The 27,995-nt window shown below is 42.7% G+C and overlaps 1 long non-coding RNA gene across 2 annotated transcripts; it reads left to right on the top strand.

The window, feature by feature from the left end:
• The first annotated feature begins 3 nt into the window (after nucleotides 1–3).
• Nucleotides 4–27,792, top strand: LOC113963092. Of its 2 annotated transcripts, none has more exons than XR_003532638.1 (3): nucleotides 4–486; nucleotides 2,222–2,427; nucleotides 27,621–27,792. It is a non-coding gene; the product is annotated as an uncharacterized LOC113963092 (long non-coding RNA). The 2 variants fall into 2 exon arrangements; XR_003532637.1 differs by lacking the exon at nucleotides 27,621–27,792 and adding an exon at nucleotides 5,928–6,029.
• Nucleotides 27,793–27,995: the final 203 nt, after the last annotated feature.

The following is a 27,995-nucleotide window of genomic DNA, read 5'->3' as shown; positions in this document are numbered from 1 at the left end:
TCTCCCTCCTTCTTTCCTTCCTTCCTTTTCTCCTTCCCTGCTTCCTTTCCTCCTTTCCTGCCTTCTTCCTTCCCTCCCTCTCCCCCAGCGCTGCTCCCGGCCCCGGTAAGCTGCAGCCTTTACTCCGACCAGAAAGGCCAACATCAGGGGTTAACTTATTTATAACAAATCCCCTCCCTCTCTTCTCCCCTTATCCCCTTTCACACGGTGCTGAGGGGTGCGTTCGGGAGTTGCTCTCATCTCCCCACACTGCGCTGCTGCTGCTAAAACGCTGCGCACCGGGAGAGCAGGAAAAACCATCGCAGGGAAACAAACGAGCCTCTGTATCCAGGAGTCCCTTGCACGGGCAAAAGGTTCAAGGATGCCTGAGCAAAACCCAGGACAGCCTTAGAGCTCCCTCAGTTCAATGCTGCCTGAGCGTCCTCAGAGCCTTCCAGGCGCTTGAATCCAAATCTTCAGGACCAATCCTCCATTTGTAAAGCATCGGTAAGATTTTCTGAGGAAAATAGGGTCTGCAGCACATATTGCAGTGAAGAAATCAAGGAAATCATAAAGCCAATATTGATCGAGGCATTAGTGATCAGAATCAGTCTCTGCTGGAGCTCAGTATTTGCTCTAGAAGCTCTGGGCTTGGTACGCCCACGGAAGCCAAATTTTAACTGGGCATGGATTTTTACAGGTGCCAAATTAGGTTCCACCATGAGTTTTCCATTAAAAACACAAGAGCTGGGTACTTGGAGCACATTAGCACTCTGCTTTTCTGGGGTATTACAGTGTTTATGTCCACTGGGATTCTATGGTGGGTGCTGACAGGAGGCAGCAGGGTTTGGTATGTGCTCCTGCAGAATGTAAACTACTTTGAACACCAGTATACTGAAGTAAAAAAAAAAAAAAGTTTATTTGCCTTAACACAATCTCTTCAATCATCTTTTGAAGAGAGAATGCTAATAAAGAAAAAAATAACGTGTAATTGCTCATGACAAATAACAATAAGAATATATTGCCCAAATTGGGTGGCCAAACCAATTTTTCCAAGTCTGATGCCAAGTTTGTAATTTTTCTTCTTTTCTTCCTGCCCCCAGTGAATGTGGTACATAGGAAAGTCTGTCACTGTTGCACAAGCTAGATCTGTGCATCAAGCTGCCAGGCGCGAGCAGAGCATCACATGAGAGATAGTGGTATTGGAGAGCATGGTCTGATCCATCATGGGGGACCAGGGAAATTAATCCAGATGGATAGTGCTTTTAAGTAGTGCCTCACTCACAAAATTCTCTAATCAGTGGCTCATGGTGAATGAGAAGTATTTGTAGGTATTTCTGAGAGTAGCTTAAATGTCTATTGCTTGCAGTGTGATTTGCACCTTGGCAATGAAATTAATAGACTTTTATATCTGATGAAACTTTTATGTCTGAGGAGGCTTTTATACCTGAAATACTTAGCACAATTTATATTGTTTTCTTCATGGAAGTATAATCTGAAGCTAGGCTCAAGGACAGCAAAGAGTGGTACAAGCAATACTTTGGCATAGCTTTGGCAATCCTCAGCTTAGTGACTGCTGTTTGTTCTATCAGATAGGAGTGACGCAAAGTAAACTAGAGGAGACTTACAGTTTGCGAGCCTGACTAAAACAGAGCTCTGCATCTGCATCTGCTTGTCAGACAAAGATCTGTAGACTATAGAGCTACCTGCACTGAGAGTAAATGGGAAAAGGAAGGGTGAAAATGCAACTTGCGGTCCTGCCAGATCTCCTTCTCACTGACAGGAAGAAGTATGAGCATATATGTGTTCTGCTGTAGATTCCAGTTCAGAGGAATACATGAGCACGAGCTTATGTGCACTCTAAAGATGTCAACATATTCTTATTTATATGGACTCTACTACATTAACCTTTGATTAGCAGCAATCAGTTCTCCCTAACCCACTTTTTTTGGACAATGCGAAAGACACTACTCCACTGTGTTCAATGCTCAACAGAATGCTAATTCCAGCAGTCCGGGTTTACAATGCAATATATTTGAAACAATTGTCCAGTTGCAACTGATAGAACTTAAATGTTGGATACTGAGGGAGTCCTCAGGCCTGAGCTGATCGAGAAATCCCCCTCAGTCTAAGAGCTTAACCTAGATGTACAGGACCCTTCTTTTAAGGATTAGTTTTGCTGGAAAATACAAAAGGTTTACATTTTCTGATAAACAAGTGATTACATCTGCATTATTCCCAGAGCTGAAGCTTTGATGGCAAGGTGGAACATCTTTGGACAAAGAGAAGCACAGCCAGCCTCTGAAAAGCAGACCCTTTTGGATAAATTCACCTGGATAAAACAACAAGGACAAGGTAGCATTCAACTAAGTGTGCTGAAAAAGCAAATATGAAATTTCTGAGCTACCAAAGCAGAACTTACACCAGCCACCACCTCAAGGAACAAAGGTGAGTAATGTGATAGGGAGCTGTATGAATAACAGAATAAATATAGCAACATTTCCTCTGGATTGGTGGTAGGTTTACAAAAGGGGTGTCCAAGGGCTTATGCTGGGATCGATGCTGTTCACCATCTCTATATGGGGCATGGCAAAGCGGGTGAATACTGGTGAAGTTTGCAGATGATACAAAATTATTCATAATAATCAAAGCTAAAGCTGACTTTTGCAGAAGGAGCTTATAATACCAACTGACAGTGAAGTGCCAGATGAAATTCAGTATTGACAAGTGCAAAGTAAGGCACTTAGGGAAAAAATAACTCTACTTATACATCTGCAGTGACAGTCTCTAGATAGCAACACTCAAGAAAGATCTTGGGTAACTGAAATTGAGGTTTCTGAAAACATCACTTACTGCCCTGCAACAGTCAAAAGGCAAATTGGATAGTAGGAATTGCTAAATGAGAGAACACAATAAAACAGAACAGAAAATAGTGTTCCAGCACTGAGCTAATAATTTTAGAAAAGATATAGAACAGGTAACAAGGATGGTCAGAGTTTTGTAACAGTTTATTTTTCAGGAAAGACTAAATTAGACCTTTTCAACTTGGAAAGAAAACTACCTGAGGTGACTAGATGTAAGTGTATAAAATCACCAATGGCATGGAGAAGGTAAACAGACCAAGGTTAATTTGTATTTCTCTGATACAAGAATTAGGGATAACAAATTGAATTATCCTACAATAGATTTAAACCATAAGGAAGAAATTTTCCACATGATGCATTAAATCATGGGAGTTGTTGCCAAAACAGCAACTTGTTGTTGCACAAATGTGTTTAAGTAAGACTTAGACGAAGTCATGCCATATAGGACCACTGTTAGGATGAAAAATCCACCTTCAACCTATAGCTCAGGGACTCCTGAAACTATTGATTGTCAAAAACCAGAAGAGGGTATCAGGTGCAGATCGCTGTATAGAGACTTTTCATCTTATTCACAGGAGCATTTTTTATTTGAAGGAATGGGAAAATACATCCTGGGTATGATTATGCAGTGAGAGGCAAGGAATGTGTGTACTCATCATCATCATGGCTAGGCTTCGCGAACGAAGATTTGGGAAGGACTCTACCCACGTTTCTTGCAAGCGCGTTGGTGGCTAAAAAGGCCAATACGAGATAGACACGTCCGGTTGCAGAAGACACAGCAGAAAGACTCCTTAGATGGTATATTCTCCAAGGCACGATTCTTTCTGCGTTGTCTTTTCTCCTCAAGAGTGATCCTGCGTGCTTTCTCAAAAGCATCAGCAGCGTTATAAATGGTCTGTCTCCAGGCCTCCCGATTAGAGGCCAGAGTAGACCAGTTATGGTGATCAATATGCCCGAGGCTGAGTTGTTGCTTCAGGGAGTCCTTGTATCTTTTCTTCGGAGCTCCCCTCTTGCGACAGCCAGTGGCAAGTTCACCATAGAGCAGGATCTTAGGGAGGCGGTGGTCCTTCATCCTGGAGACGTGCCCTGCCCATCGCAGTTGCGTTCTCAGTAGCATGGCCTCAATACTTGTGATTGCTGCCTGTTCAAGAACAGATGTATTGGTCACGTAGTCTGACCAGTGGATGTTTAGGATTGTGCGGAGGCAGCGTTGATGGAAGCGTTCTAGGAGACGCAGGTGGTGGCGGTAGATGACCCATGATTCGGAACCATATAAAAGAGTAGACAGCACTATGGCTCTGTAAACACTGATCTTGGTACTTTTCTTCAAGTGTTTATTACGCCAGACTCTTTTATGGAGCTTTCCAAAGGCACTATATGCCTTTGCTAACCTATTGTCTATCTCCCCGTCGATCTTACCATCTGAGGAGATGAGGCTGCCTAGGTAATTAAACTGTTGGACTGATTTGAGTTCTGACTGGCCGATGGTGATGTGGGGATGATGGAGGACTTCCTGAGGTGCAGGTTGATGGAGAACTTCAGTCTTCTTTAAGCTGACTTCCAGCCCAAAGAGCTCAGCAGCCTCTGCGAAGCAGGATGTTAAACGCTGCAGAGCTGCTTCTGTGTGGGCAACAAGGGCAGCGTCATCAGCATAAAGCAGCTCCCGGACAAGATGGTTTAGGGTCTTAGTGTGGGCCTTCAGTCGCCTTAGGTTGAATAGGCTTCCATCAGTACGATATCGAATGTAGATACCGTCCTGATCATCGAGGTCTGCCGTGGCCCTTTGGAGCATCATGCTGAAAAAGACTGTGAATAAGGTAGGAGCGAGAACGCAGCCTTGTTTCACGCCATTCTTTATTAGAAAGGGCTCAGAAAGTGTGTTGCCATATCTGACTTGGCCGTGCTGATCCTCATGAAGTGAGATGATCATTTTAAGGAACTTGGGGGGACAACCTAAACGTTCCAAAATCTGCCAAAGACCTTTTCTGCTCACAGTATCGAAAGCCTTGGTGAGGTCGACAAAGGTTACATAGAGACCTTTGTTCTGTTCCCTACACTTCTCTTGCAGTTGTCTGAGAACAAATATCATGTCTGTGGTGCTCCTGTTGGCTCTGAAGCCACACTGACTTTCAGGTAGAATTTCTTCTGCTATAGCGGGTATTAGTCTGTTCAGGAGTATTCTTGCCAAGATTTTGCCAGCAATGGAGAGCAGAGTAATACGCTCCCGGGACGCCCCCACACACCCATGCGGCGGGGGCGTGTGTACTAGAACCATGTGAAAAACAAGGTCCCATTTCCTTCCGCGTACTACTTACAAGTTTGTTTGGGCCTATTCTGCATTGATAGCAATTTTGTTCTGATCCTCATAAAAGGACGTCTGCAGCTCAGAAAGATTTAGTTATGATATTTTTTTTAAAATGAGGTTGTTCTAGGGAGCTAACGTAATGCAAAGTGTCACCCATCATGAAAAAAATACTTTATTTTTTTGTGAAGATTTTGTTTCAGTTGTTGTTGTAGTATGGTCTCAGTTACAGTATCTTTTCTTACACCAGAATATACAGTACTGAGCCCATCAAAACAAAAGTCCCAGTCGAGTTCTGAAAGCAGCAACATGCCTGCTTACCTCTGAAGCCTCTCTCCAGCATGGCAGGAAATCAGGGTGGCCATTCATTTCTATACACTTGAGTGTGTGTGTGCTTGCAGATTTGTGGTGCAGGAGAAAATCCAAGCCAGAGAGAGAGATATAAAATGATATGTCTTCTTATTTGCTTGTTTGCAGACTCCACCAGGGGCTCAGATGCACTAGCTCAGTTGGCACAGTGTCTGCATCTAGGCTGACTGTGGGGTCTAAAACATAAACAAAGTAGGCAGTTGTTGAGGGCAGCACGCAACTGGCAGCAACCAGATGCGGGCCTGACAGCAGGAGCAGACAAGCTCCTGGGGCAGCACAAATTCAATTTTGCTCAACTTGCTACTGAGTCTCATGTTGCATTGCCTGGTTTGCAAATACAGGGAGGCATTTTCCCACTGGAGCTAAAAACCACTGAGATGGGGATGTTTCTGCTGTCCCATTTTATCACACAGATTTCATGACCACATTTGAGGACATATCTGACATAGAGACAAAAGTGAAAGACTTTGAGATTTCCCAGGAGTGAGACAAATACTCATGCTAAGTCTCATGAGCCTTCTGATACTGCAATGAAGTGTTTTTGGTAGGAAAACTTTGGTTGCTTTCTGTTCCAAACAGCTCAGCTTTGATAAATGCAGCGGGATTGATCTGTGCTGTGCGTCCCTTAACTGAGTTACCATGTATAATCCTCCCTGGAACAGAACATTTACATTCCACTGACCTAGTTGAAAAAATGCATTAATTTTAATTTATGCAAAATTCTCCCAATAGAAGAGTGAGAGGAGAGAGGCGATTTTTTATTTGCACTCCTTGCCTGCTTGGAGCCAGAAGTGAAGGCCAACTTTTTAATCAGGATTTTTTTAAAATGCTGAAGCATTTCAGTGGGTGTCTTGTTCATGTAAATTCAGATAGAGCTTTATTACCTCACATATATCTCATGGAGTCACAAATACAAAATGTACCATCAACCTGTCTCCTCTCTACTGCAGGGTGTCTCTCTGGCTCTGGAGACCCCTGTGTAATGGGGCACCAAGAATAGTTTAACACAAGAAAGAAAACAAAGGCTTCACCTAGAAGAACTGGCCCTGTTGCACACCTCTGTGAAGGCTGATCCCATATGGAGGGATTGGGGAACTTTATTGTTGAAGAGGGGGTTAATGGTGCATATTCCTATATCAGCTGACCCGAAAAGCTGACCTGAAAAGCTAACCAGAGAGCATGGTTAGCCCACAGCCAAGTCCCAGTGCTGCAGTTCCATCAAAGGAAAAATGGCCAGTAACATTTGTGAGAGTTGGCTGTGTAGCCAAAAATTTGGCTGTAGGGTCACTACATCTGTCTCAGTGAGTCAAACACAACAGGTACATTTACAAAAGGAACTGAGTGGAGGGTGGGTTTGCTACTGCTTCAGCATGGAAAAACAGAGGGAAAGATGCCTCATGTTAGAATTCCCTTTAGTAAGAATCATTTTGGGGTCTTGACTCAGCAATGTGGCTGCAGCCAGCCAGCCCCATTTCCACATGGGAGGCTGTCAGAGCAAGGAAGAGGTAGGAGCCATCATTATTGCTCAGCAAGCTCTTTGGCAGTTACCAACATTGCTGCAGTCAGTGTGAAATAAAGCAAATTCAGCTTTTCATACCAAAATGGCCTAGGAACAGGAGAGCACCATAATGTCTAAGTCATCTTTTTCTTTACTTCTGCATAAAGGGTAAATTTGGGGCAGGTGAGCATGAAGTCCTTTCTCTATCCCTGGGGGCTCAAACCCAGCCTGTCTTATGCTGACAGCCCAGCTGTGGCTGAGGGGACTCCTCTTTCTGTGCCCAAAACAGGAGCTCTGTGAGCCTGAGCAATGCCACAGCTGTCCACAGGAGCCTGTGTGTGACCTGAGGGGGCAACTCAGAAACCCTCTGATCTGGGGAGATGTTTGGATCCCAACTCTGTCATGAACCCTTATCCTATAGCAGAAACATCAAACGCAGCCTGTGCTCATGCACTGTTGCTGCATAGTATTTTGTCTCTTGCAGTCCTTGACAGAGTTACCATGCAAACGTAGGAACCACAACTTGAGCAAATGAGAGGAAAAAAAAATCCCAAACCATACAGTTATCTGCAACTGTGTAATTCTTAGATCTCCTTATCATGTAGTACCCTGCTGTTTACAGTCTTGCACCTTTCTTTGTTTCAAAATCATCTCCATAATAAATCCAAGAATGAGAAAAACTTCCCTTGTAGGTGCAAGTAAGCATCTGTGTTTACTGGAGATATCACAGGGATGAATTTTATTGCTAATGTGTAAGGGCAAGAGCCACCATGCTTCCAGGAGACTGCTGCCCACCTGACATGATATTTTTTCTTGGTTGCTGGTATCTTTAGCTTACAGTAAAGCTCATTTCAAATGGAAAGTACTGTAGATGTTTCGCTCATTACCAATGGAAATGTGATGGTGTGTTCTCAGTAAGGCTCTGAATGTGCTTATCTCCAGCTGTTTAAGGACACATTCATGTTGCTGAAGAAGGGCAATCCCTGCACTAAACTGCAGCTGCTCAGAGAGATATAGTATTGTAAAATACAGACAGTGATTTGCGACAATAGAGAAATTTTCCTTTTTTTCCCCAGCCAAAAAGCAGTCATTTTACAATCTATCTTACGTGGCATGAGAAAGCTATTATGGAAAGTAACCTTTCCCTTTTTCCAAATAAATGGATACCAAGAACATCAGGGGTATATTATCAGGCAGGTATAAATAATGAAAGGTGAGGAAAGCAGGAGGTATATTGTCCACAAAAAGAAGTACCTCATCAGCTCCCTGAATATATACAAAGATTTATTTGGTAATTAAACCAGCAATATTAATTTCAAACATTACAATCCAGTTGTCAGGTTTTCAAACCTAGATAACTCACAAGCTGTCAAATTTCCTTCCAAACACATATACACTCTTACAAACCTGTCTTTCTCTGCAGCTGGACTTCAGCAGAGTTTTAAAACAATTACTTCAAGAGAGAAAGATGCTTATGCAATGATACAACTTTTGCTAAAAATAAAGAAAATAGAAATCTATAAGTAATATCAATGAAACAATGTGCATCTCTCTATACAATTTAAGGTTTGGAGAACTCTGGCAGAATGGAGGGAATTTTATCAGCCATTCTTCCAGGTGTGGAAGTGTTGAGAAGAGACCAGACAGTAGCACTAGACCAGTTGTTCACTTCAGTAGCTTGGTAAAAGCAGTCTGCAGGTGGAGATACTTTCTCAGAAGAATATTTTTCTTCCATGGAATTTGTCATGATATTCAGGAATTTGAATTACTCATAGTTTATAGGGATTTGCTATTATTAATCTAGTTTGTTTTAAGATTTCAAATGTCATTCTGTAATGTCACTCTAAGGACAAAGCTGACCAAAGCTTTCTGACAGAGAAGATCATTCCATGGTTTTGAACACACCTGGTGTTTTGTGCCATCACATCCAGATGCTTACTAAGAAAAGCAGCACATAATCATGAGCGTCCCACCTCTGTGGTCAGGTAGGATTTGTTCAAATAGGGGTGGCCCACTGTGCTATACCATGGACCAGACCGTGTTCTCTGTGCAGGGTCTTTACCAGTGCAAGGAACTTGGCAGACCAAACTGGAGATGCTGCTAAATTTGTTTTGAGGGAAGGAGTGATCTGTCAAGAGTTTGGCAAAGCTTATTGTATGAGCTGAATTGGCCTGATGTGATCTTACAACACCTAGGAATAAAACTATCCCTGAACACGTAGGGGTTTTGCCACCTTTAGGACAGGCTTGGTTGCGTACCAGAAGGGCTTCTGGCATGGTAGCCTCACTGGCTTGATGCAGATGCATTAGTCTTTTCCTTCTCTTCTTGCTATTACCTTAGTTCATATTTGTGCAAGCATACCGGTCAGAAACTCCTTGAGACTAAAATAAAGCTTTTGTTTTTTTCTTTCTAAGAATTAATCATTAATTATCCATTCATGATTTCCTGGACCATTTAGGTAACCCACGTTTCAGCTAATGGGTTAATTCATTTTATGTCAGTTCATCTGTGTCACATTGTATCGTGTTTTCTTGACTGGGTGAACCAAACCTTTAAAATGAGATGTAGCAAGTAATGAATACCCTGTTCATACAGTAGAGTAATTCTTCGTTTTGTGTGTGACTGCCTATGCAAACAAGATTACATCCAGGCCAGTGCAGCCAGCCACCACAGGGTGAATGCAGCAAACCAGCTGCACAGGGAGTAAGTGGAGTTTGAAAATGTCATGGCAGACCTGGTCCAAATGCTGTGAATGAAACATCCCCTTTTCACAAAGTTTTTGTAAGAAAAAAATTAACTGGCCCTACAAAACGATCAGCACTATCATCTGTTTGTTTGCTTGTTTATTTTTGTTTAACGGTGGCTTTTTAAAACCTTTATAGCGTATTGTTACCACTGGACTGACTCTAATTTTGTTATCTGAATATGCTTCCCAGGAATAGCTGTTACAAAAAAAAAGAAGTAAATATAAAGAAAACCACAGTAAAACAATTTTAAAGTTAACAAAGTGAACAACTGAAAATTGAACTAATTCAGAAGAATTTCTTTCTAAAATTGTTTTTGTATTTTAATGCACAAGCATGCCCATCAACCACTCAGCATTATTTCTGCAACTGTAGGTACACAGAAGCCTCAACATGCCAGGGCTTCATTGTCCTTTGCTTTACTCTTCTGTACAGGCTGAACTTCAGTCATGAAAATCTATTTCTCCAACAATTTCACGGGGGGAAGAGAGGATTTTCTAGAAATATCTGTGAAGGTAACTCCTGTATGGATCAGAAACATGGATGAACCCAGCAGCATTCAGGGGTTTTCACAAATATTTACAAACCCTGCTTGCAGTGTGCAGGCAGCCCTAATCACCAGTACAAAAGACATATCAGCCTAGTGTTTAGCAACTGTGGTAAGCACTAAGTGTGAATGCTTGTTGGCTCTGGAGAGATTGCTTGGTAGTGGGAATATTGATTTGCAGACAGAAGATTTAGATAATCCATTTCCAGGAAGGCTTGTAGAAAAAAATAAATTCTGATTGCTGTGTATTTGACACAAAAGAAGGCTGCACTTTGTTTAGTTACATCTGCATTTTACACATCAGAAGCTGAATAGATTTGCCTTAAAAACTGCCTTTTGCCAGACTTCACGCTGTTCTACTACAGGCAGATAGAAGCAAGACAAAGGGGTGTAGAAATTAGTTCTATCAGTGCAACTAAAATAGTTGGAAAAAACAAGTAGACTTTTGAATACAGAAGTCATTCTTTAGGTCTGAAACAGGCACCAAGCTTCAAACTCAGTTTAAATTTGTAATGGTAACTAAACAACAGTTCTGACTGATTACGTACAAAGGTTGGTTGGTAGCCATGGAACAGGTGAACAGAGCAAGAGGAGATGCGATGAAGTCCTGCAGCCCAGAAAGAAACATCTAACACTGGAGCAGCTTTCACAGAGTCACAGATTATGCCGAGTTGGAAGGGACCCACAAGAATCATTGAGTCCAACCCTTAGCCGTGCACAGAACCATCCTCAAGAGTCACACCATGTGCCTGAGAGTATCAGCTAAATGCTTTTTGAACTCTGTCAGGCTTGGTGCTGTCACCACCTGACAGGCTGGGGAGCCTGTTCCAGTGCCCAGCCACACTCTGGGTGAAGAACTTTTTTCTAATATCCAACTTAAACCTCCTCTGACACAACTTCAGGCCATTCCCTTGGGCCCTGTCACTGGTCACCACAGAGAAGAGATCAGTGCCTGCCTCCCATCTTCCCCTACAAGGAAGTTGAAGACCACAATGAAGTCTCACCTCAGTCTCCTCTTCTGCAGGCTGAACAGACCACGTGACCTCAGCCACTCCTCATACAGCTTCCCCTCAAGACCCTTCACCATCTTCGTTGCCCTCCTTTGGACACTCTCCAATAGCTTAATATCTTTCTTATATTGTGGCACCCAAAACTGCCCCAATATTCAAGATGAGGCCACACCAGTGCAGAGCAAAGCGGGACAATCCCCTCCCTTGACCAGCTGGCGATCCTTTGCCTGATGCCCCCCAGGACACAGTTGGCCCTCCTGGCTGCCAGGGCACTGCTGACTCATATTCAACTTGCCATCAACCAGGACCCCCAGGTCCCTTTCCACGGCACTGCTTTCCAGCATCTCATTCCCCAGTCTGTCCAGGGTTGCCCCATCCCAAGTGCAGAATCTGGTAGTTCCCCTTGTTGAACTTCAGCTATTTGATGATTGCCCAGTCCTGTGATTTGTCGAGGTCTCTCTGCAGGGCCTCCCTGCCTTTGAGGGAGTCAGCAGCTCCTCCAAGTTTTGTGTCATCTGCAAACTTGCTTAGTATCCCTCCCAGTCCTGCATTGAAGTAACTTATGAAGATGTTGAAGAGCACGGGGCTTAAGATGGAGCCCTGCAGAACCCCACTAGTGACAGGTCACCAGTCTGATGTTTCCCCATTCACTATTACCCTCTGTGCTCGACCCATGAGCCAATTGCTCACTCACTTCATGATGTGTTTATCCAGAAGGATCCTGTGAGAGACAGTATCGAAAGCTTTACTGAAATCCAAAAAGATTGCATCAACTGGCTTCCCTTCTTTAGCACAAAACTGATGTCTTTGCTGAGCTGGTAATACCTAGTCTTTAGCAGAGAGATTTTTTGGGTAGGTTGGCTAACCTGTTGAGTACACCTTATCTGCTGGTGTGACAAAGAAAATGGAACAGATCCTTCACAGTGTTATATCAAGCAGATTATATTAAGTGCAACTGGTCAATGAAATACATCCAAGCTGACATGTCTCTGAAATGCTGAGACGTTTATTCAAAACAAGATTGTGAAGCAGAATGAAGGACCAGTGGGAATATAAGTGGCTCATATTGATTCAGTTAGGAGCTTGCTATAAAGCTAAACACAACAAGCTTCCAGCGAGTTCATCTGTCTGTCTCTGTTTCAGGCCCTTCAGTGCTTCTGTCCATTAGCAAGTGTCTTTTAGCTTGGGGTGAGTTGTTAAAAGATCTTGGACTGCTCTGGATTAGGGCTTTAGGTTCCTCCTCCTCATCCTCCTCTGCTCTTCTGCACCAGGACTGCTTTCTGTATCATTCCTTCTCCTCTTTATATTTTCCTCTGTCATAGATTCACATCATTTCTATCATCATCTTGCTAACAGCTCTTATTTAGAAGTAAAGTAGGATATCTCACCCCTATATTTATCTTGCTAAAGGGAATTATCTGAATAGAAAATGAACACAAGCAGCACTCATTTACCATGAAAAAGCAAGCTGGAAAGTGTCAGAGAGATGCAATGAATGAACTCCTCTTGCTAATGGCTAGCTGGCCTTGTTATTAATATAGTTATAATAATGTTAAGCTTCTTTATTAAGTCAGCAGACCAGGGCTATTGGTTACACTTCATTTCTATGAAACAGGCCCATTTTTCAATTACATTGTAATTCATGGTGCCTTTAAATGCCTGGAAAATGCAAGAAGTTCAAGAACATCTCCAGAGTTTAACTAAAACAAAAAACTCTGTGCAGAAAGACCACATCCGCTGGCTTGTGATTTACTTCTTCCCTGTTCCCAGATGAAGGGAAGAAAGTGATTTACACCCATGCCGATTTGGAACCAAAGTTCGTGACAGATAAAACTGAAAGTAAGTGAAGATTATCCTGAGGACATAACTGAAATTGTCTTCTTGAAACCCTCTGCCAGAGCCCTCCAAATGCTGAGTTACCTGGTTGTGCTTAGCAGTCACATACTGGTGTGCAGCTGCAATTTTGGAGAGCCTGGCAGCATGAGTGGACACATGTTAGAGCACCTTTATCTCTTCCTCATGCCTCTGTGCCCCTGGTGTAAGCGCTGGGTCCATTTTCAGTCCCTACCTATTGCTGGGGCATAGACATGGTACAGTCCATCCTGGGGCTGTAGGCCACCCAGGGGAGCACTAGGATCCTCATGTCTCTCAAGTTTCTGGTTGTGTGGGGAAATAGCGTTACCCTGAGGATGCTCTTGGACAGTGATGAAAGCAAAATGCTGTTTGCCTCTGGATCACTATAGACACTGTGCATATCTGAGCTCTCAGCCTTGCCCAGGTCTCAGCAGCACTACTGCCCTCTCCTGCTGTGCACACTGATGTGAGGGCTGGCTCTCAGGTACGGGCTGACTCTCAGTTACAGCTTGTCTCATGATGCCTGTTCAGGAGGGAAGCAGAGTCTTTTTCCTTTTTGATGTCCTTGTTTTCATCTGTTCCATTTAGTGGTGTTTTGAGGTCTAGGAGGTAGGAGTCCCAGGGGATGCTGTATTCTCCTGGTTGGAAATCCTTTTCAAAGGAGACAGTTAATGGTTGCTGAGGAGGGTGAAGCATGACCGTGGAGGGAATGGTTGACTCCCAACTTCATCAGCGAAGACAAATGTAATAGTGGTTGGAAAGAGGAGAGCAGAAAACAGCTATCTTTTCTCTAATTCTCTTTTTCTGGGTCTCCTGAGTCCCATCCAGTTGCACAACTAGGCATTATCTTTAAACTTACCCCTATCTTTCCAAGACAGTCAAGTCCTTTCTAAAGCTAAAGCTATGGTTACACCCCCACAACACAGGAGGAAGATACTGAACTTTGAGAAACGATTGGAAAAACTGCAATTTTAAACTTGAAGTTGATCCAGTCACCACCATTTGGGAGACCCAAGTGGTAGGTTTTTGTAAACCCTTGGCTGCTGATGAAAGGCAGTTCAATTGCTCTCTGGCTCTTTCTCATTCTATTTGTATTGTTCCAATGTGACAGCTCAGCTTTTGCCAGCATGGCAGCAGTGATTTACTGTTTGCATTATGGATAGGGACAGGGCCTGAGGTATGTCCCTTATTCCCCCATCTCTTGGTCTTTCAGCTTCAGTGATTTCCACTGCACTGTGACATGAGCACACCTTTGCCTGGTGTCCAGCTCAGCAAGACTTACGGTAAGGGTCCTGGTGCCAGGCAGTGGGGGCTGTTGGTCAGCTAGTCATCTCCTTTTGTTTGGGCATGTAGGGGTGTCTTTGATAACACTGAGCATCTCTGATATTCTCAGGGCAAAGCACTGGCTGCAGAGAACAGCCAGCGACATTTCACCTCCCTGATTAGGATGAAGCAGCCTTTTGAATTTGAGAGTGACTGATATTCATGACCTTTTTCTCTCAGAAGTGAAGAACTGTCTTTAAAACATGCTCCGCCTGTGTCTGGGGATGTGCAGTCAGCTGAGCTGCCCTTGAAAACAGAACTTGAAAGGACTTCACTTCCCAGGGTCTTGGTCCTAAGAAGGGAGGGAAATAGGGGGTTTGCTCATTCAGGGTAAGAAAATGCACATGAGCGATCAGGGGTAGGCAGTTGCACTATCTATCTTGCTCAGCTGTGACCAACACCAAGGCATCCTGTGCCTCAGGCTGCTGATGGCAGTAGGGCTGGCTGGAGGAGGCAGCCACCACAGGACACAGGGCAGAACCTTTAAAATATTGATACTATAAAAATGATATTATTTTCTATGCAATACAGAAATGTCTGCTCATTGCTAAAAAATATTGTTTTCATTATTGCTACTACTGTCTGTGCCAAGGCAGAGTTTGTTTCCTCTCTACATAGTGGAAGGGAAGTCCTGAGAATTGCAGACCTGCAGCTGAGAGTCAAATTACACTGAAGATATTTTTACAGCTTTCGGCTTCTTTTAGTGGACCTCCTTTTGCATGGATGCTCTTTTCAAGCTGGAGCTCTGTGGCTGTAAGTAGACACAGGGAAAAAAAAAACCAGGAAACTTTCTCAAGTATATGCATTAGCAACTAGTCCTGAGGCTCATCTGAAGCTGTTGTACCTACTTAGGCGGTGTTTGAAGAGCTTTCAGATCATAATGAATTCATGCACCCTACTTCATTTAAATACAAGGAGGCGCCATTTTTCAGTGCATAATCCTGAGCTCTCCTGTTTCATTTTGCACATCAAACAGGAAGGTACTTGGGATCAGTCTGACCTCGTTTGCACTGCCATTATGAGAGAATAAAAACTATTTCAATGAACTCACGCAGAGTGGCACCTCTGGATGCAATGTTTGGGGCAGTGAGCTGCATCCAAGGGATTAATCCAGGACCCCTGGTGCCCAGCCAGGCTGGCAAGGGGGAGAGCACAGCTGAGGGGCAGAGTGTGGCTGTGCCTGTGAGCCCCCCACCTCAGTCTGTGCCAAAACTCCCTGAGGGTCCCAGCCCTGAGGCAGGGCAGGGGGCTTGATGAGCTGCATCTCTCACTCTGTTCATCCATCACCTTATGCAAACAGAGGAAGGCATGACAGACTGATTAGTGCAGATAATACAGATAATACAGGTAAAATAAGAACTTTTCAGATGTTGGGGGAGAGGAGAGGATTTTTGCAAACATGTGTGTGTATTGATAGGCACATCAGTTGCTGCAATTCCCAGGAAAGAGTGGCTCTTACTTCCAACAGTCTTTCCATCTGCATACTTTTTAATGTAAATAAGTCTTTCAGCTCCATCATCTCCTTATCCCGGTGGTGGACTTGGACATGTCCCCATACAGCTTTTGGGCACAGAAGCTTACCTGTGGCTTACATGGCAAGAAAATTGTCCCTGCCTGTGCAGAGCAGCCTTACACAAAGGCCACAAGTTACACACTTTATACACATATTTTTAGTTAATACAAGGGCATCTCCACTCCAAATGTGTAGTGTGACGTGTGCTTCCAGCTTGCTACACAGAGCTCTCTGTGACAAAAACTTGTCTCCTCCATGGCAGCCTATAAAGGTGCATGGAGTTTCTTGTAATACTAGTGGCAGGAGCTCGGTTTGGCACAAGAAGCTCTGACCTTATAAATTATATGACCTTAGAGATTTTCCCTCTTCCCTTTCCATCTGAACCTGGCCCAATCCAGACCTCTTTCCAGTAGGGAAAGTACTGAAGAATGGAAAGAAAACAAGGGAGAAGAGATGCCAGGTCCAGAGAAGTTACAGATGGCCATGGTGTATAGCAGAAATCTGTCTACAGATGAACCCTGGACTGGCCTAACACTGTTACCATCATTGGCAGCAAGTAGTGGAGGTTGATGGCACCTAATCCACCCTTGGTCCCAGATACCAGGCTCTCTACCTCCAAAACACTTCTGATGCTCAAAGTGTGCCTCACCAGACCTTACTGCTGTGAAAACTGCAGTTATTTCAGACCCACTACTACCTCTTCACACTTGCCATGGCTGCTCTAATATGCCAGCACACTTCAGCCCATGGCCAGCCTCCTCTCCAGGACCCTGTCTACAGTGTACTAGCCCTTCTCCTTCCTCTGCCAGGCTTGCCAATCGCTGGTCTGGGGTCATGAGTGCAGTTCTGGAGTGCTTCAGCAAAGGGAAAAGGGGGAAAGCCTGCTGCAGGCTGTGCCACAGGTACCTGAGCAGGTCCAGCAGGCACCTCGCTAGCTTTTTGTGTCTCTCTCTATGCAGCAGCTAATCCACAATCCAGATAAAGTAGTTGTGGGTGATGCAGAGCTGACAGTACCACCCTCTCCTGTGCCATGGGGATCGCGGATGGTGAACTGTCTGGAAGAGGTGGCTCTAGAGAGGTGTCAGCAGGGCCCATGCACACTGCTGTCAGTGAGAGTGCTTCCGATCATGCACTGCCTGTGGCTGATTTGCAAGAGTAAGTGCAGTGGATGCAGTCTTGCACATGAATCACAGAATATGCCTTCCTGTGTAATTTTATCAGCCGTAAATTGTGAGTCACAACCAGGTGTGCCAAGTATTGAGTTCTGTGTGAGCCCACAGACAGGGTCCACACCTGGAAGATCCAGACTTTGGAGCATTTTGAACACAATCGTTTTGCCATGTTGCCCATAGCTTGGTTTTTTATCTTAGGCAACAAGCTTGAAGAGGTCGTCTAAAGCACAGCAGATCTCCTTCCCTACATGTGCCCTATTACTCTTGTTTTGAACTAGCAGCATCCAAGCCTTCCCAGTGTCTTTCAACACCCTTTTTACCATCTCCAGGATAAAGGATGAGAATCAGGAAGAGCTATTTTTCCATACATTAAAAAAAAAATTAAGTAAAAATTAAGTTAAAAAGTATAAAAAGTAAAACATGCATCTCAGGCCCAAGTAGACCGAAGTCACCATGCACTTCAGGGGACAGATCCAGATGAAGCCTCACCCATACAGATGAGGCTGACAGCTGCCCTGTGATGTGAAGGGGGAAGAAGGCCAGATCTCCCGAGACAGTGACACTAGGAGCTGGCAAAGCAGCAGCAAAAACAGCTTCCACAGGAGTCTGCGAGGTGGCAAGTTTGCCCTAGCAGGCTAGTTAAAGCCACCTTGGGTACCCTCGCATGTCAGGGCAGACATGCCAGGATCCTTCAGATCCTATTGAAATTGTAGTGACCTCAGCTTGCCTTCAATCCATGCTCTGGTTGCCTCCTGTGTAAAGGATAAAGTCCTTTGGCAATCCCCCTGCTCCACTCCCTGACACTGCCCCTTGCCAGTAATTAAATAATAATGGACTAATGGATTATGTCATGATGGTAAGTGCTTAAAAGATTTATTTTTGTGTCTTCATTTAAGACATTTTAGCATCAGCCAGCAGTTTCCAGCCATCATGATAATTTATTTGAGTGATTTATATGGAAAAACAAGACATTCCACAATACCTCTAATACAGCTCCTGGAGCGTGGCTGTTGCTGGCTAACACTGCCTCTAGGAGCAGAGGTACTCATTTACACCTTGTACTTCTCATCTCCGCGGGAGGGTGATTACCCCTGCAACAACACCCCTTGCCATGGATTTTAAGCATTTCTGTTTGAACAAATATGAAGCTGCATGGAATAATTTAAAACACACAGAGCACGGGAACAACATGGGAAAGGATTATTTCAACAGTGCTCAATGCTGCAAAATGAAATGAAAAGAAAAAAAACCAACCAACCAAACTCAAAGAATAGATCCAAAGTAAAACCAAAATGTATTTAGGGACTCCAGAACAAAAACTGAAGGGAGAGGGGGCCTGATTAATCTGTGGGAATAATCAGACATTAGACACTACCATGTTAAAGCTCTCAGAAGCACTGACTGAGAGCTACTGCAGAAAGTACATTTTTGTCCATAAAAGAGCAGTGAACCATTCTGCAAAAGCATACAAGCAATTTACAGGCTCACCATTGCCTCTAGAACTGCCTGGTCTATCCATTTGCAGAGAAATATTGCCAGTTAAACAATACTGCAGTGTACTAAAAGTTGACTTACTGTATTTCTGAAGCCCTTCAGTGAGCAGTGCCATCCTTTCCTCCCTGGACTCAGTGATGTCCCTGCATGTTACATTCATTTGCAGAGCATCAGTGGTCTGGCCGCTGGCACACAAGTCATGGAGCCAGCAGGCAGAAGGGAGCATTCCACCTTGCTTTGCAGTCAGAGACAGACAGCAGGGCTGAGGAGACATATTTCCACTTATTAAGTAGGAGTATCTCTAAGACTGAAGAGCAAGTTATTTTCTCCCAGGGGCCATGACACCTGTTAAGCAGTACAGAGGGATCGGCATGTTGAGTCAATCAGCAGACAAAATGTCTCACCACAAGCTGCACCCAAACAGGGGGTCTCCAGGCCAAGGACAGAGAGCACAAGTCTGAGGGAGAGTCTGTCCTTGTTCTCCTGCGCTCTGCTGGTGTAATGGGACTACCAAAGCTTTCCTGTTACAACCTGAGCAAGCCCTGCTGGTGCTGCCTAGGGAGTAATATGCGCTGAAACTGCTGCGAGCGTTTGCCATGTGTCTCCCTCCTTGTCCCTGCATCCTCAACCCTATTTTTCCATCTCTGAGATATTTCAACAGAACCAGCAGCAGTAACCTTGCTGGGATAATACCTGTTTCCCAAGGCCACTGGCGATGTGAACAAAGTTAAATAGCCTTTAGACCGACTGGGAACCTTGTCTCTGAAGCAGCTGCAGTTCAGGAATTTGTTCTTGTTACACTCTGCAACAAATTCCACCAGTGCAGGCTTTCTCAAAAGCAATAGATTTTTAAAAGACTCCTTAGCTCTGATGAAGTGATGTTTTTTGATAAATAATAAAATACCCAACTCAGAAATAGCTATTAATTATTCAGTGGAATAGCAACTACAACCTCAGTTGCTTCATGTCCCAAACCAATGGGAGGATGGGTAGGGGGAACAAAATAAAAATAAGCACAAAACCAAAACAAAAGAGCCCCCAGCAACACAACAAAAAAAACTCACACAAAACTCCCTTACCAATTTGTTTCACTCTTTGGTCCACAGTTTACTGAACCTGTGGGCTCACAATACTGCTTCAGCTCCCTGGGAGCAGAGCTATGTATTTACCTCTCTTACACCCCAAGGAAGTGAATATGCTGTTATCAGGTAAATTAAATTAGTTTGGTCACCAGGCCAAGTCAGTGTAGGTCCCTGGTGATTAAAGAAGATACGTCAAAATACATCAGTTGCAGTCCAGCCTATATTACTCATATTAGCTTTTGCAAGAAAGGAAAGCTCTGAACAAACTCTAAATTCCCTTGAAGGGACTCTGGGACTGCAGTCAGGCTGCAGTGTTACTTGAGACGAGTCGGCAAAAGACCATCAAAACGCACAAGATGAAGTACTAAGATAGCAGAATGACCTGACTTTTCAAGATCACTCTCCCCATAATATGTAAGTGCACCCCGTAGGCATGAACAAGCAAGAAACCTCCACACCCTATGTCTAGTTAAGCCCACGTCATTTAAAGAAGTCAGGATTTGCATGCAATTTATCAATCTATGGTAGTGATAGGTGATACCTACCACCAGGCATTGATGCTTTCCTTATTGACCTTTCCTGCGTGAGTTATTACTCTAGAAATAAGGGAGGATGAGCACAATGAAGTAAAGTGATTTGTACCAATAATCACAACTATTATGGAAAGAAGTAACAAAGGAAAACCACACCATTGGGTTCCCAGGCTCAGTGAGCACATGAGTCTTTGCTCTCTGTTGCTGTCCTGTTTTCCTAAGCACAGGAAAGGGAGGGTGGTTGAGATAGGAAGAGCCGCATTCCCTTTTTTTCATATGTTCTTTCTAATAAGAGAGGCCTATCCAGGAAAGTAAACTTTATCCCTGATTATTGCTAAAAAGAAATGTTTAGGAGTATATATTTGTTTTAAGAAGTGTTGTGTTGTTCCCTAGTGCACGGAGAGGGCTCTGTGTGTGCGTGCGTTTCTCTTTGTGCACAAGGCTCCCATGCAAGCCATGGAGGAAGCCTCCTAGTTTGGCCAGAGACAACAGATAAAACTGTACCCAGGCTCCTATGGCATAGTTGCTGCAGCAGCAGCCACCCAGCCACAGCAGGATCTTTGATCTCCTCCAGCTTTCTCCTACCCCCAATATATTCTTTGGAGATGTTTTCATTATATGCTTGAGAACAACATTTGTGCCAGCTTTCCAGTTTTCATATGCATCAGTCATTCCTCTTGAGACAGAAGGGGACTTTTGCTACTGACTTAGGGCTTTGTACTTACAGGTTTTTATAAGCCAGTGCTAGGAATATTAAAACCAGCTATATTTTTAGCACATGGAAAAAAAATGTTGAGGTATATTATTGAAAACCAATAATAAAGCAAACATAGGTTGTAAACAAATACTTGTTGGGGGGGAAGAAAAAAATCCCCAACACCACTGTCTGTACTTCCTTTTCTCACCCAAGGAAATCCACAAATCAGCTTAGTGACCACTCTTTCTCTCTCTCGAGTCTGATTCTCCTCTCATTTGCACAGCTGTAAATCCAGAATAGTTACTTTGAAGTCAGAGGAGTTTGAGAAGTTCTGAACACATGAAATAGGAGAAGAATCGGTTTATCTATAAACAGACACTCCCTAGCTGACCGGATCATGATCCTGTTGATTTAGGGTATTTCCCAGTTAGTTCAACAAGAGCAGGAGGAGCCACTTCATTCAGTGAATTTACACTTGCAGACAGATCTACTAAATCCATGGAAATTACATCAGTCTCTGATGTCAGAAGACTGGGGGGTTGATTTTGTGCATACTGGCATAGCTCAGCAATAATCTGATAAGTGGGAGAAGTCCAACTTAGATCCATTATTTATAATGAAAAATACCTGCATTATTTTTCATCAAAACACTCATTGTTTGTTAATAGCCTGAATTGAGCAAATCACTAGCAATAAAATATCATTAAGCCTCTAGATGAAAGTTTGATAGCTGATAGGCAGTTTGGAATATTAATTGATACAAATAAAAGGTAAAGAATACCTAAGGGCAGCTCTGACCATGCACCAAGATGAAGTCAATAGATAGGTGTCAAATGGGTACTAAGCAGGAAAAGCAATAGGCCTTACTATTAGCAGAGTGTTTTGGTTCACATGCTGTAATAAAATGACATTGTTAAGAGGATGGACAAAACCTGGAGTTCTGGAAAAAAATATCTTCGGTAACAGAAGGTCTTGTTGATTCCTATAACATTCAGATTTACCAGTAAAATCTAGCATCTTACCCTTGTGGGGTTTTAAGAAACACAAATGCTTTTTATGTTTTTAAACAGAATTAATCTTTTGTCTTTGAAGAGTAATAGCTGATCACTGGTTCTTCAGTGATCTCTTGGAATATGGGTTGTAGAGAAGGTGCAGAAGTTATACTAAAACCATGATTTATTGAGCTGAAAGTGCTAAGGGTTGTTCTTCTGTTTGCACACATGGCAGTAACTGACTTTATTTTCCTTTAACACACCACAGACTACAAGATATAGCACTTTTCTCCCACCATGCTTTCTCCTGAGCATAGATAATACTGGAAATGATGGCTCCTAAAAACTATTAAGTGGCCTAAATGCTGTGGAGTATGGTATTTGCTTTGACCAAATCAGGCAGAAAGTCAGGACTGAAGCAAGCCAACATGTCCAGCTGAGATGGGATGGTCCTGCTGCTGGGCTCTGGACTGACACGACCACTGAAGGAAAGCCCAACTAGGAGGCATGCGATAAATTCATACCCACAAAAGCATTATAAGATAACACCAGCACTGCTGTGTTTTCCAGTTTGGAAGGAAACCATATAACCACAGATTTGATTGAGCTTCTGCTGGGAAGTCAGTGTAATCATCACCTTGAAAAACAGGTCTGTTGTCTGTCACATAGACACAAATTGCTTATGACACTTTGGGTTGTTCAATTATTCTTACTTATAACAAGATTAAAAAGAAGTTTCTCAGGGTGCTTTTTATCACTTCCTTTTGCAGCGCTGGTGAGGATGCTTGGCTTTAGCAGGTCTTTTGACTCCCTAAGTTGAGGAAGTTATCATTTCCAAACAGCTGGGCCTCTGGCTTTTTGTATCACATGTTGCTCTACAGGAACCTTTGGGAGCTGGCCACAGGCAGGTCAACATGAGAAAAGGTGGCAGAAATCTGCAGGATGTCATTGGCTTCAGCTCTTCTATCAGCACATATGCACAAAGCAGAACTTGCCCTTAATATTCTTTTGTTATTCTAACATCAAAGGGCTAAATTATGCCCACTAATATGTGTAAGAGGCTTTTCAGTTATCTTTCTGATGCAAATTATATCATTTTGCATTATCCACTGATTATCTGTGGTTTGAAAAGTACCGCAGATGTTGAGCAAAGCCTATATGTCAGTTCTCTCCTCCAAGAACAGCATCCAAGTAAGCAAAATTGAAACAGCCCTGTAGGAATTCTAGTTTAGCTGTAGCTCAAGGGTGAAATCAGTTTGGGCTTTAAAAAATTTGTCAGATATTGATGAAACTGCGATTAAAGGACTAGGTTTGCCCAGCTCAGCACCTGGATGTATACCAGGTCATCTCCAGCATGTACATCCTCTCCCCTTGCTAGATGCCTATATTTAGGATGCTGTTACATTTAACAGGCGCTCCAGGTCCATTAGAGAACAGCCCAGTGTGAGATCTGCCCTTGGCTCTACTGCACAACATGGAATAAGTCGTATTTGATTGTGGCAACATGCCGACAATACCAAGGTTAATGAATTAAAGATGTAAAACAAAAAATGCTTAAAGAAGTCCAATTATGAGTGATTGTTTTACTAGGTGGTATTTAGGATTCAGAATAATCATTACAAAATAAATCCTCTTCCCACCTCTGACTGGGCTCTTGCAGAGGTGCACAGCATTTCAAAAAACAGTTGAGTTGAGAAAAAGCAAATACCCAAAAGGTGTGCAAGGCAACATCAGCCAAACATGGTATTACTTCCTGTTTTTAAGAAACAGTGATAGGAAAGTATGGGGGGGAAAAGGAACTATATCATGACTCCGCCTTCTAAGTGTTATTATCATAATGTGGATAAAAACCTTTCTGGTTTTGCCTGTGTTAAATCTCAGTAACCTGGCTCATTTGCAAGTTCAAGCTTTTGTATGTCTGTAACATAGCCTGTTACTGTAGTCAACAGTTATTAATTTAATGGTAGTTTCTGGACCATATCTTATTATCTAGTCAGACATATTGAATTATGACAGAAGACTTCTCCAGAAGTCCACTGAGGGCACTCACAGAACATTGCCAGATGATCGAATATCCACGACAGGGAGGAGTGAGAGGAGCCTTTTCACCCAGTCCTGTCTATGCTTCTGAAGCTCTGTCGAACTCACCCAGTCCTTAACTTGTGGAAGTTAGGGAAGATGTGATTCTATTAGACTCTCCTTTTTCCTCCTATGCTGAACACCTTACAAGGTTGCAACAGGACCACAGACAGGCCTTGACCACACATTGAAGGGCACAGTATGAAAGGCAGCTGCCAGAGTTGGAAGAATCAATGTCAGCTCTTTCTCTTTGCCAAAAAGACTATTGATTCTCTATACTTACTCCTGTAACTTGGCTGACAGGTTCGTAGGACAACAAGAATCTCAGCTAAGAACAGTGCTGCTTCAGCCAGTTATTCTTAATAACCCTGCCAAGGAAAGAAGATTTATAGACAGGAGCTGAACAAGACAAGAGAATTTTTTTTTTTAATGTAAGAACATATTTCAGGAATTTGCTTGGGTACCAGTTTTCTCATATTCTTTTCCACAAAGCTGCAAGAGTACAGTCTCTCTGGAGTGCTTGATGAGTAAGAGGTGATATATGAAGTGGAGTAAGAGGATGTACATAAAGCTAGTCTGTGTGTTCCCTCACATAGGAGCAGCTGTACAATAGCACGAGTTCTTAAATCATGGCCTTCTAGACTCACAACTAACCCATTCCCCCTTGAAGTTAATTAGAATTAACTTCAGATCTTGCTGACCTGTATGCAGATTATATGTTTACCACAGTCAAGGTTTGGCTCTCCACATGTCCTCTTTTCCTAAGGCCATCCACTTGTTTGGCTGTTCCTGCCATGTGCATATATTCTTCTTCAAAATTAATAACCAGATCTTTCCACATGACTTCTCTGCTTTATCAGACATCTATATCCTGACCTGTTTGAGAAACACTACGAAATCTGGTACAATGCACTGGCAAATAAAAGCAATACAATAAAAATAGTGGTGATTGGTTGGATGTTACTGCTGTGGTAGAATATATGTCAGAAGAGGGAATACGCTGTGCTGACTATAGGATAGCTCTGATTTACTGTACTTTCAAACCATAACTTGAATACCCTGTGTTTTTCAGAATGTCTGTAACTTTTTTCCTCTCACCTTAATGCATTATCTTTATGTACCCTATATTGTCCAGAGAATATCTGGTGGAAATACCAGCACAGAGCACCTTGCAGGCTGGCAACTTGGGCTTTGCAAAGCTTTTATGGGAGTTATAAGGAAGACACCCAGCAAAAATAGATTGATATCTGAGATAGTGTCTGCACATGCTTGTTATGTGATTGACTGTGACAATGCCAGATGATGGAAATAGATATTTCTCAAGCTTTACTCATCAAAAAGAAGCAGACAGAAGCATGAGCTTCTTTCATATATTTTCTTTTTGTAAATCATGTTTCAGTAAAACACATCAGTAAAGTCCTATTTAATTTGAACTTTAAGTCTTAGCTATTTGTTGAACAGCATCAGGCAGGTAATGTGTGGGGGACTTCTGAGGACTTGAAGCCTCTCACTTTGGTCTTCCAGCATATTTCATATCGGAACAAAAAGCCAGCATCCTTGAAAACAAAAAATCTTGTAAAAACATTACCCCTCTTAGATTCTGGCAATACACTGAATGGGAGTGAGCTTTGAACTCTGAGACTACAAGGTGTACCTGGTTAGGTTTAGTGCCAGGGTGAGGAAGTCCCCTGGAGACCAAGTACTGCAGGGGGAGAATTCAATCACTAAGGTGTTTCCAGGCTGAAACACCTGGATGGTAGATTAGACTGAAATACATTCACAGAATGTGCTGAGAGGTTTCTTCCAAGCAGGAACCAATTACAGAAAAGAGGACATTTGTTTCTTTAAGTACTAATCTAATTTTTGGTTATTCTACTGGATATGCAACATAGAAATTTTTCTACTTTAATAGATAGAGATGAATTCTAACTTGTGCCTGAGCCTCTCCCAGTACTAAGCAATTATTTCTCCCTTTTTCTCACCCAGAAGCCTTAGGATAGTAAAAAATAACAATATTGTTCTAAAAGATTTAGCTGTCAATTTGCTGAACAGTGTCTTCTGGCTAATAGGACACAGTTCACATTCAACCTTAAAAGGCCTGTGATAGAAACTATTAAATACCCCAATTAGGAATGAGAATGAGCGGTCCCATAGGGACCTTTGCACTCTGATGTTCTCACTGCCAGTGGAAGAATAAATAAGTGCAAAGCCTGTCACCCTAGCTAATAACTCCCAGAGACAGAGGTTACAATGACACAATGGGAGTTAGCCCATGTTTCAATGATGTTTTGCTATTAAATTTGCCTCTCTGAAAGGCTTTTTATGACTGTGAGAAAAAAAGAGGTGTCATACTCAAAGCATATGACCCAGCAGTCTGGGTTTTATGACAGCCAGCACTAATCAAGCACAGGAGACTTTTATTTTTTTTAAATAATGTACCAGTAGCTTTCCTTTGGAGGGGAATATGAGCTAGAATTGACTCGTCTACAGGGAGCAGATATTTCTTGACCAGGCAAAATCCTGGACTACACAGAATGCTGCCAGGTCCCCAGGCCCCCAGTAACCATAACAAACCATAACAAGGAGGAACCAGGGGAAGGATGAAGATTCAGCATTGCAGTAGACATCACAGGGGCCAGTGAACCCATATTCCTGTTATTAGGAGGATCTTCATGGCACAGTCTTGTCCTGATACAATTTTTATGACTGCTGGATAACCACTCAGATTAATGTCTGATCTCTCATGATTAAAAAAAAAATTTTTGCATGCTCCAAACCTCATATTTAGATAAATGTGAACAAAAACAAGTGTTCTAGAGGTATTTTTTAAGTGAAATTAAATTTCATATCCATTAACAGAAGATGTCATGGGCAGCAATTTGGCTTCAGAGATGCAGAACATTTAAGATGAAAATTCTGCTTATGGGAGAGTCATGAAAGGAAATGATTGCTGGAGCCTGCAAGACTAGCAGTGGGTGATGTTAAAAACATTTAATGTTTTTACCGGTTGGTCTACACGAATCAAAGTCAAGTAAGAAGGCAGCAGGTGTTAAAGTTGTTAGTGCCAATTATTAGTTTAAGGAGTTAAGAAACAACAATGGAAATGGATGATTTAGGGCTTTTAATGCAAAAAGAACAAATGATCTACAGTGCTGGCTAGAGCAACCAGTATGATGGATACACTGGGAGGTTGGTTTAGGCAAGAATGGAGAAACTCTGGTTTTCTTACGAAGTTTTCAATTCTTTACCTCCATCATATGTCTTTATTAAATTTTCAAGTAAAAAATGGAGCTGGATGTCCAAGCTGCAGCAGAAATAAATAGAAAAGCATCTTTACAGTGTGTGGGAATTCCCACTAATTGCCCCATGAGGGCAGATTTACAATCCCTATAAAAGCCAAATTTGAGGATCTGACCCCTGCTTGAAAAAAAATAATTAGAAATAACTGAAGTTATAACACTTCTCTAACACCTTTTTCATTTGCAACCCTCAAAGTGTTTTACAAACATTAACTTCGTGCAGACCCCAGGAGAGCTTCATTACTCTTCCCCTGCTCCCTATTTTACAGGTGAAAAAACAATGCAGAAGTGAAATGTCTTTCTCAGGACCACATACTGCCTGTCTTGTACCTACCAACTTCGATTCCCCTGCTCATACCACTAGATCCTGCGGAAAAGTTAGTGTGATAATTCCCAATGTGAAATTGCCTCCTGGAAAAGAAATGTATAACCCATTAAATATACAGCTTACTTACATTTTCTTATGTTTAAAGCACATCTTTAAATAATATGTTTTCAGTGAGCAATTTGAATAGTTCATAATTTATAACATTAAATCATGCCAAGGTGTTTTTTTGCAGTCAAATCTAATGAAATTGCTGTTAACTTCAAACCAGAAGTTGAGCCTGTGATTCATTGAAAGGTTTGTCACTGTCAGATTTGCA

This window comes from Neopelma chrysocephalum, unplaced genomic scaffold (genome assembly GCF_003984885.1).
Source record: "Neopelma chrysocephalum unplaced genomic scaffold, ASM398488v2 Primary Assembly neopelma1_24, whole genome shotgun sequence".
In the NCBI taxonomy this organism is placed as follows: domain Eukaryota; kingdom Metazoa; phylum Chordata; class Aves; order Passeriformes; family Pipridae; genus Neopelma; species Neopelma chrysocephalum.
The sequence above is the reverse complement of the archived record's forward strand: the minus strand, read 5'-3'. Positions and strand labels throughout refer to the sequence as shown.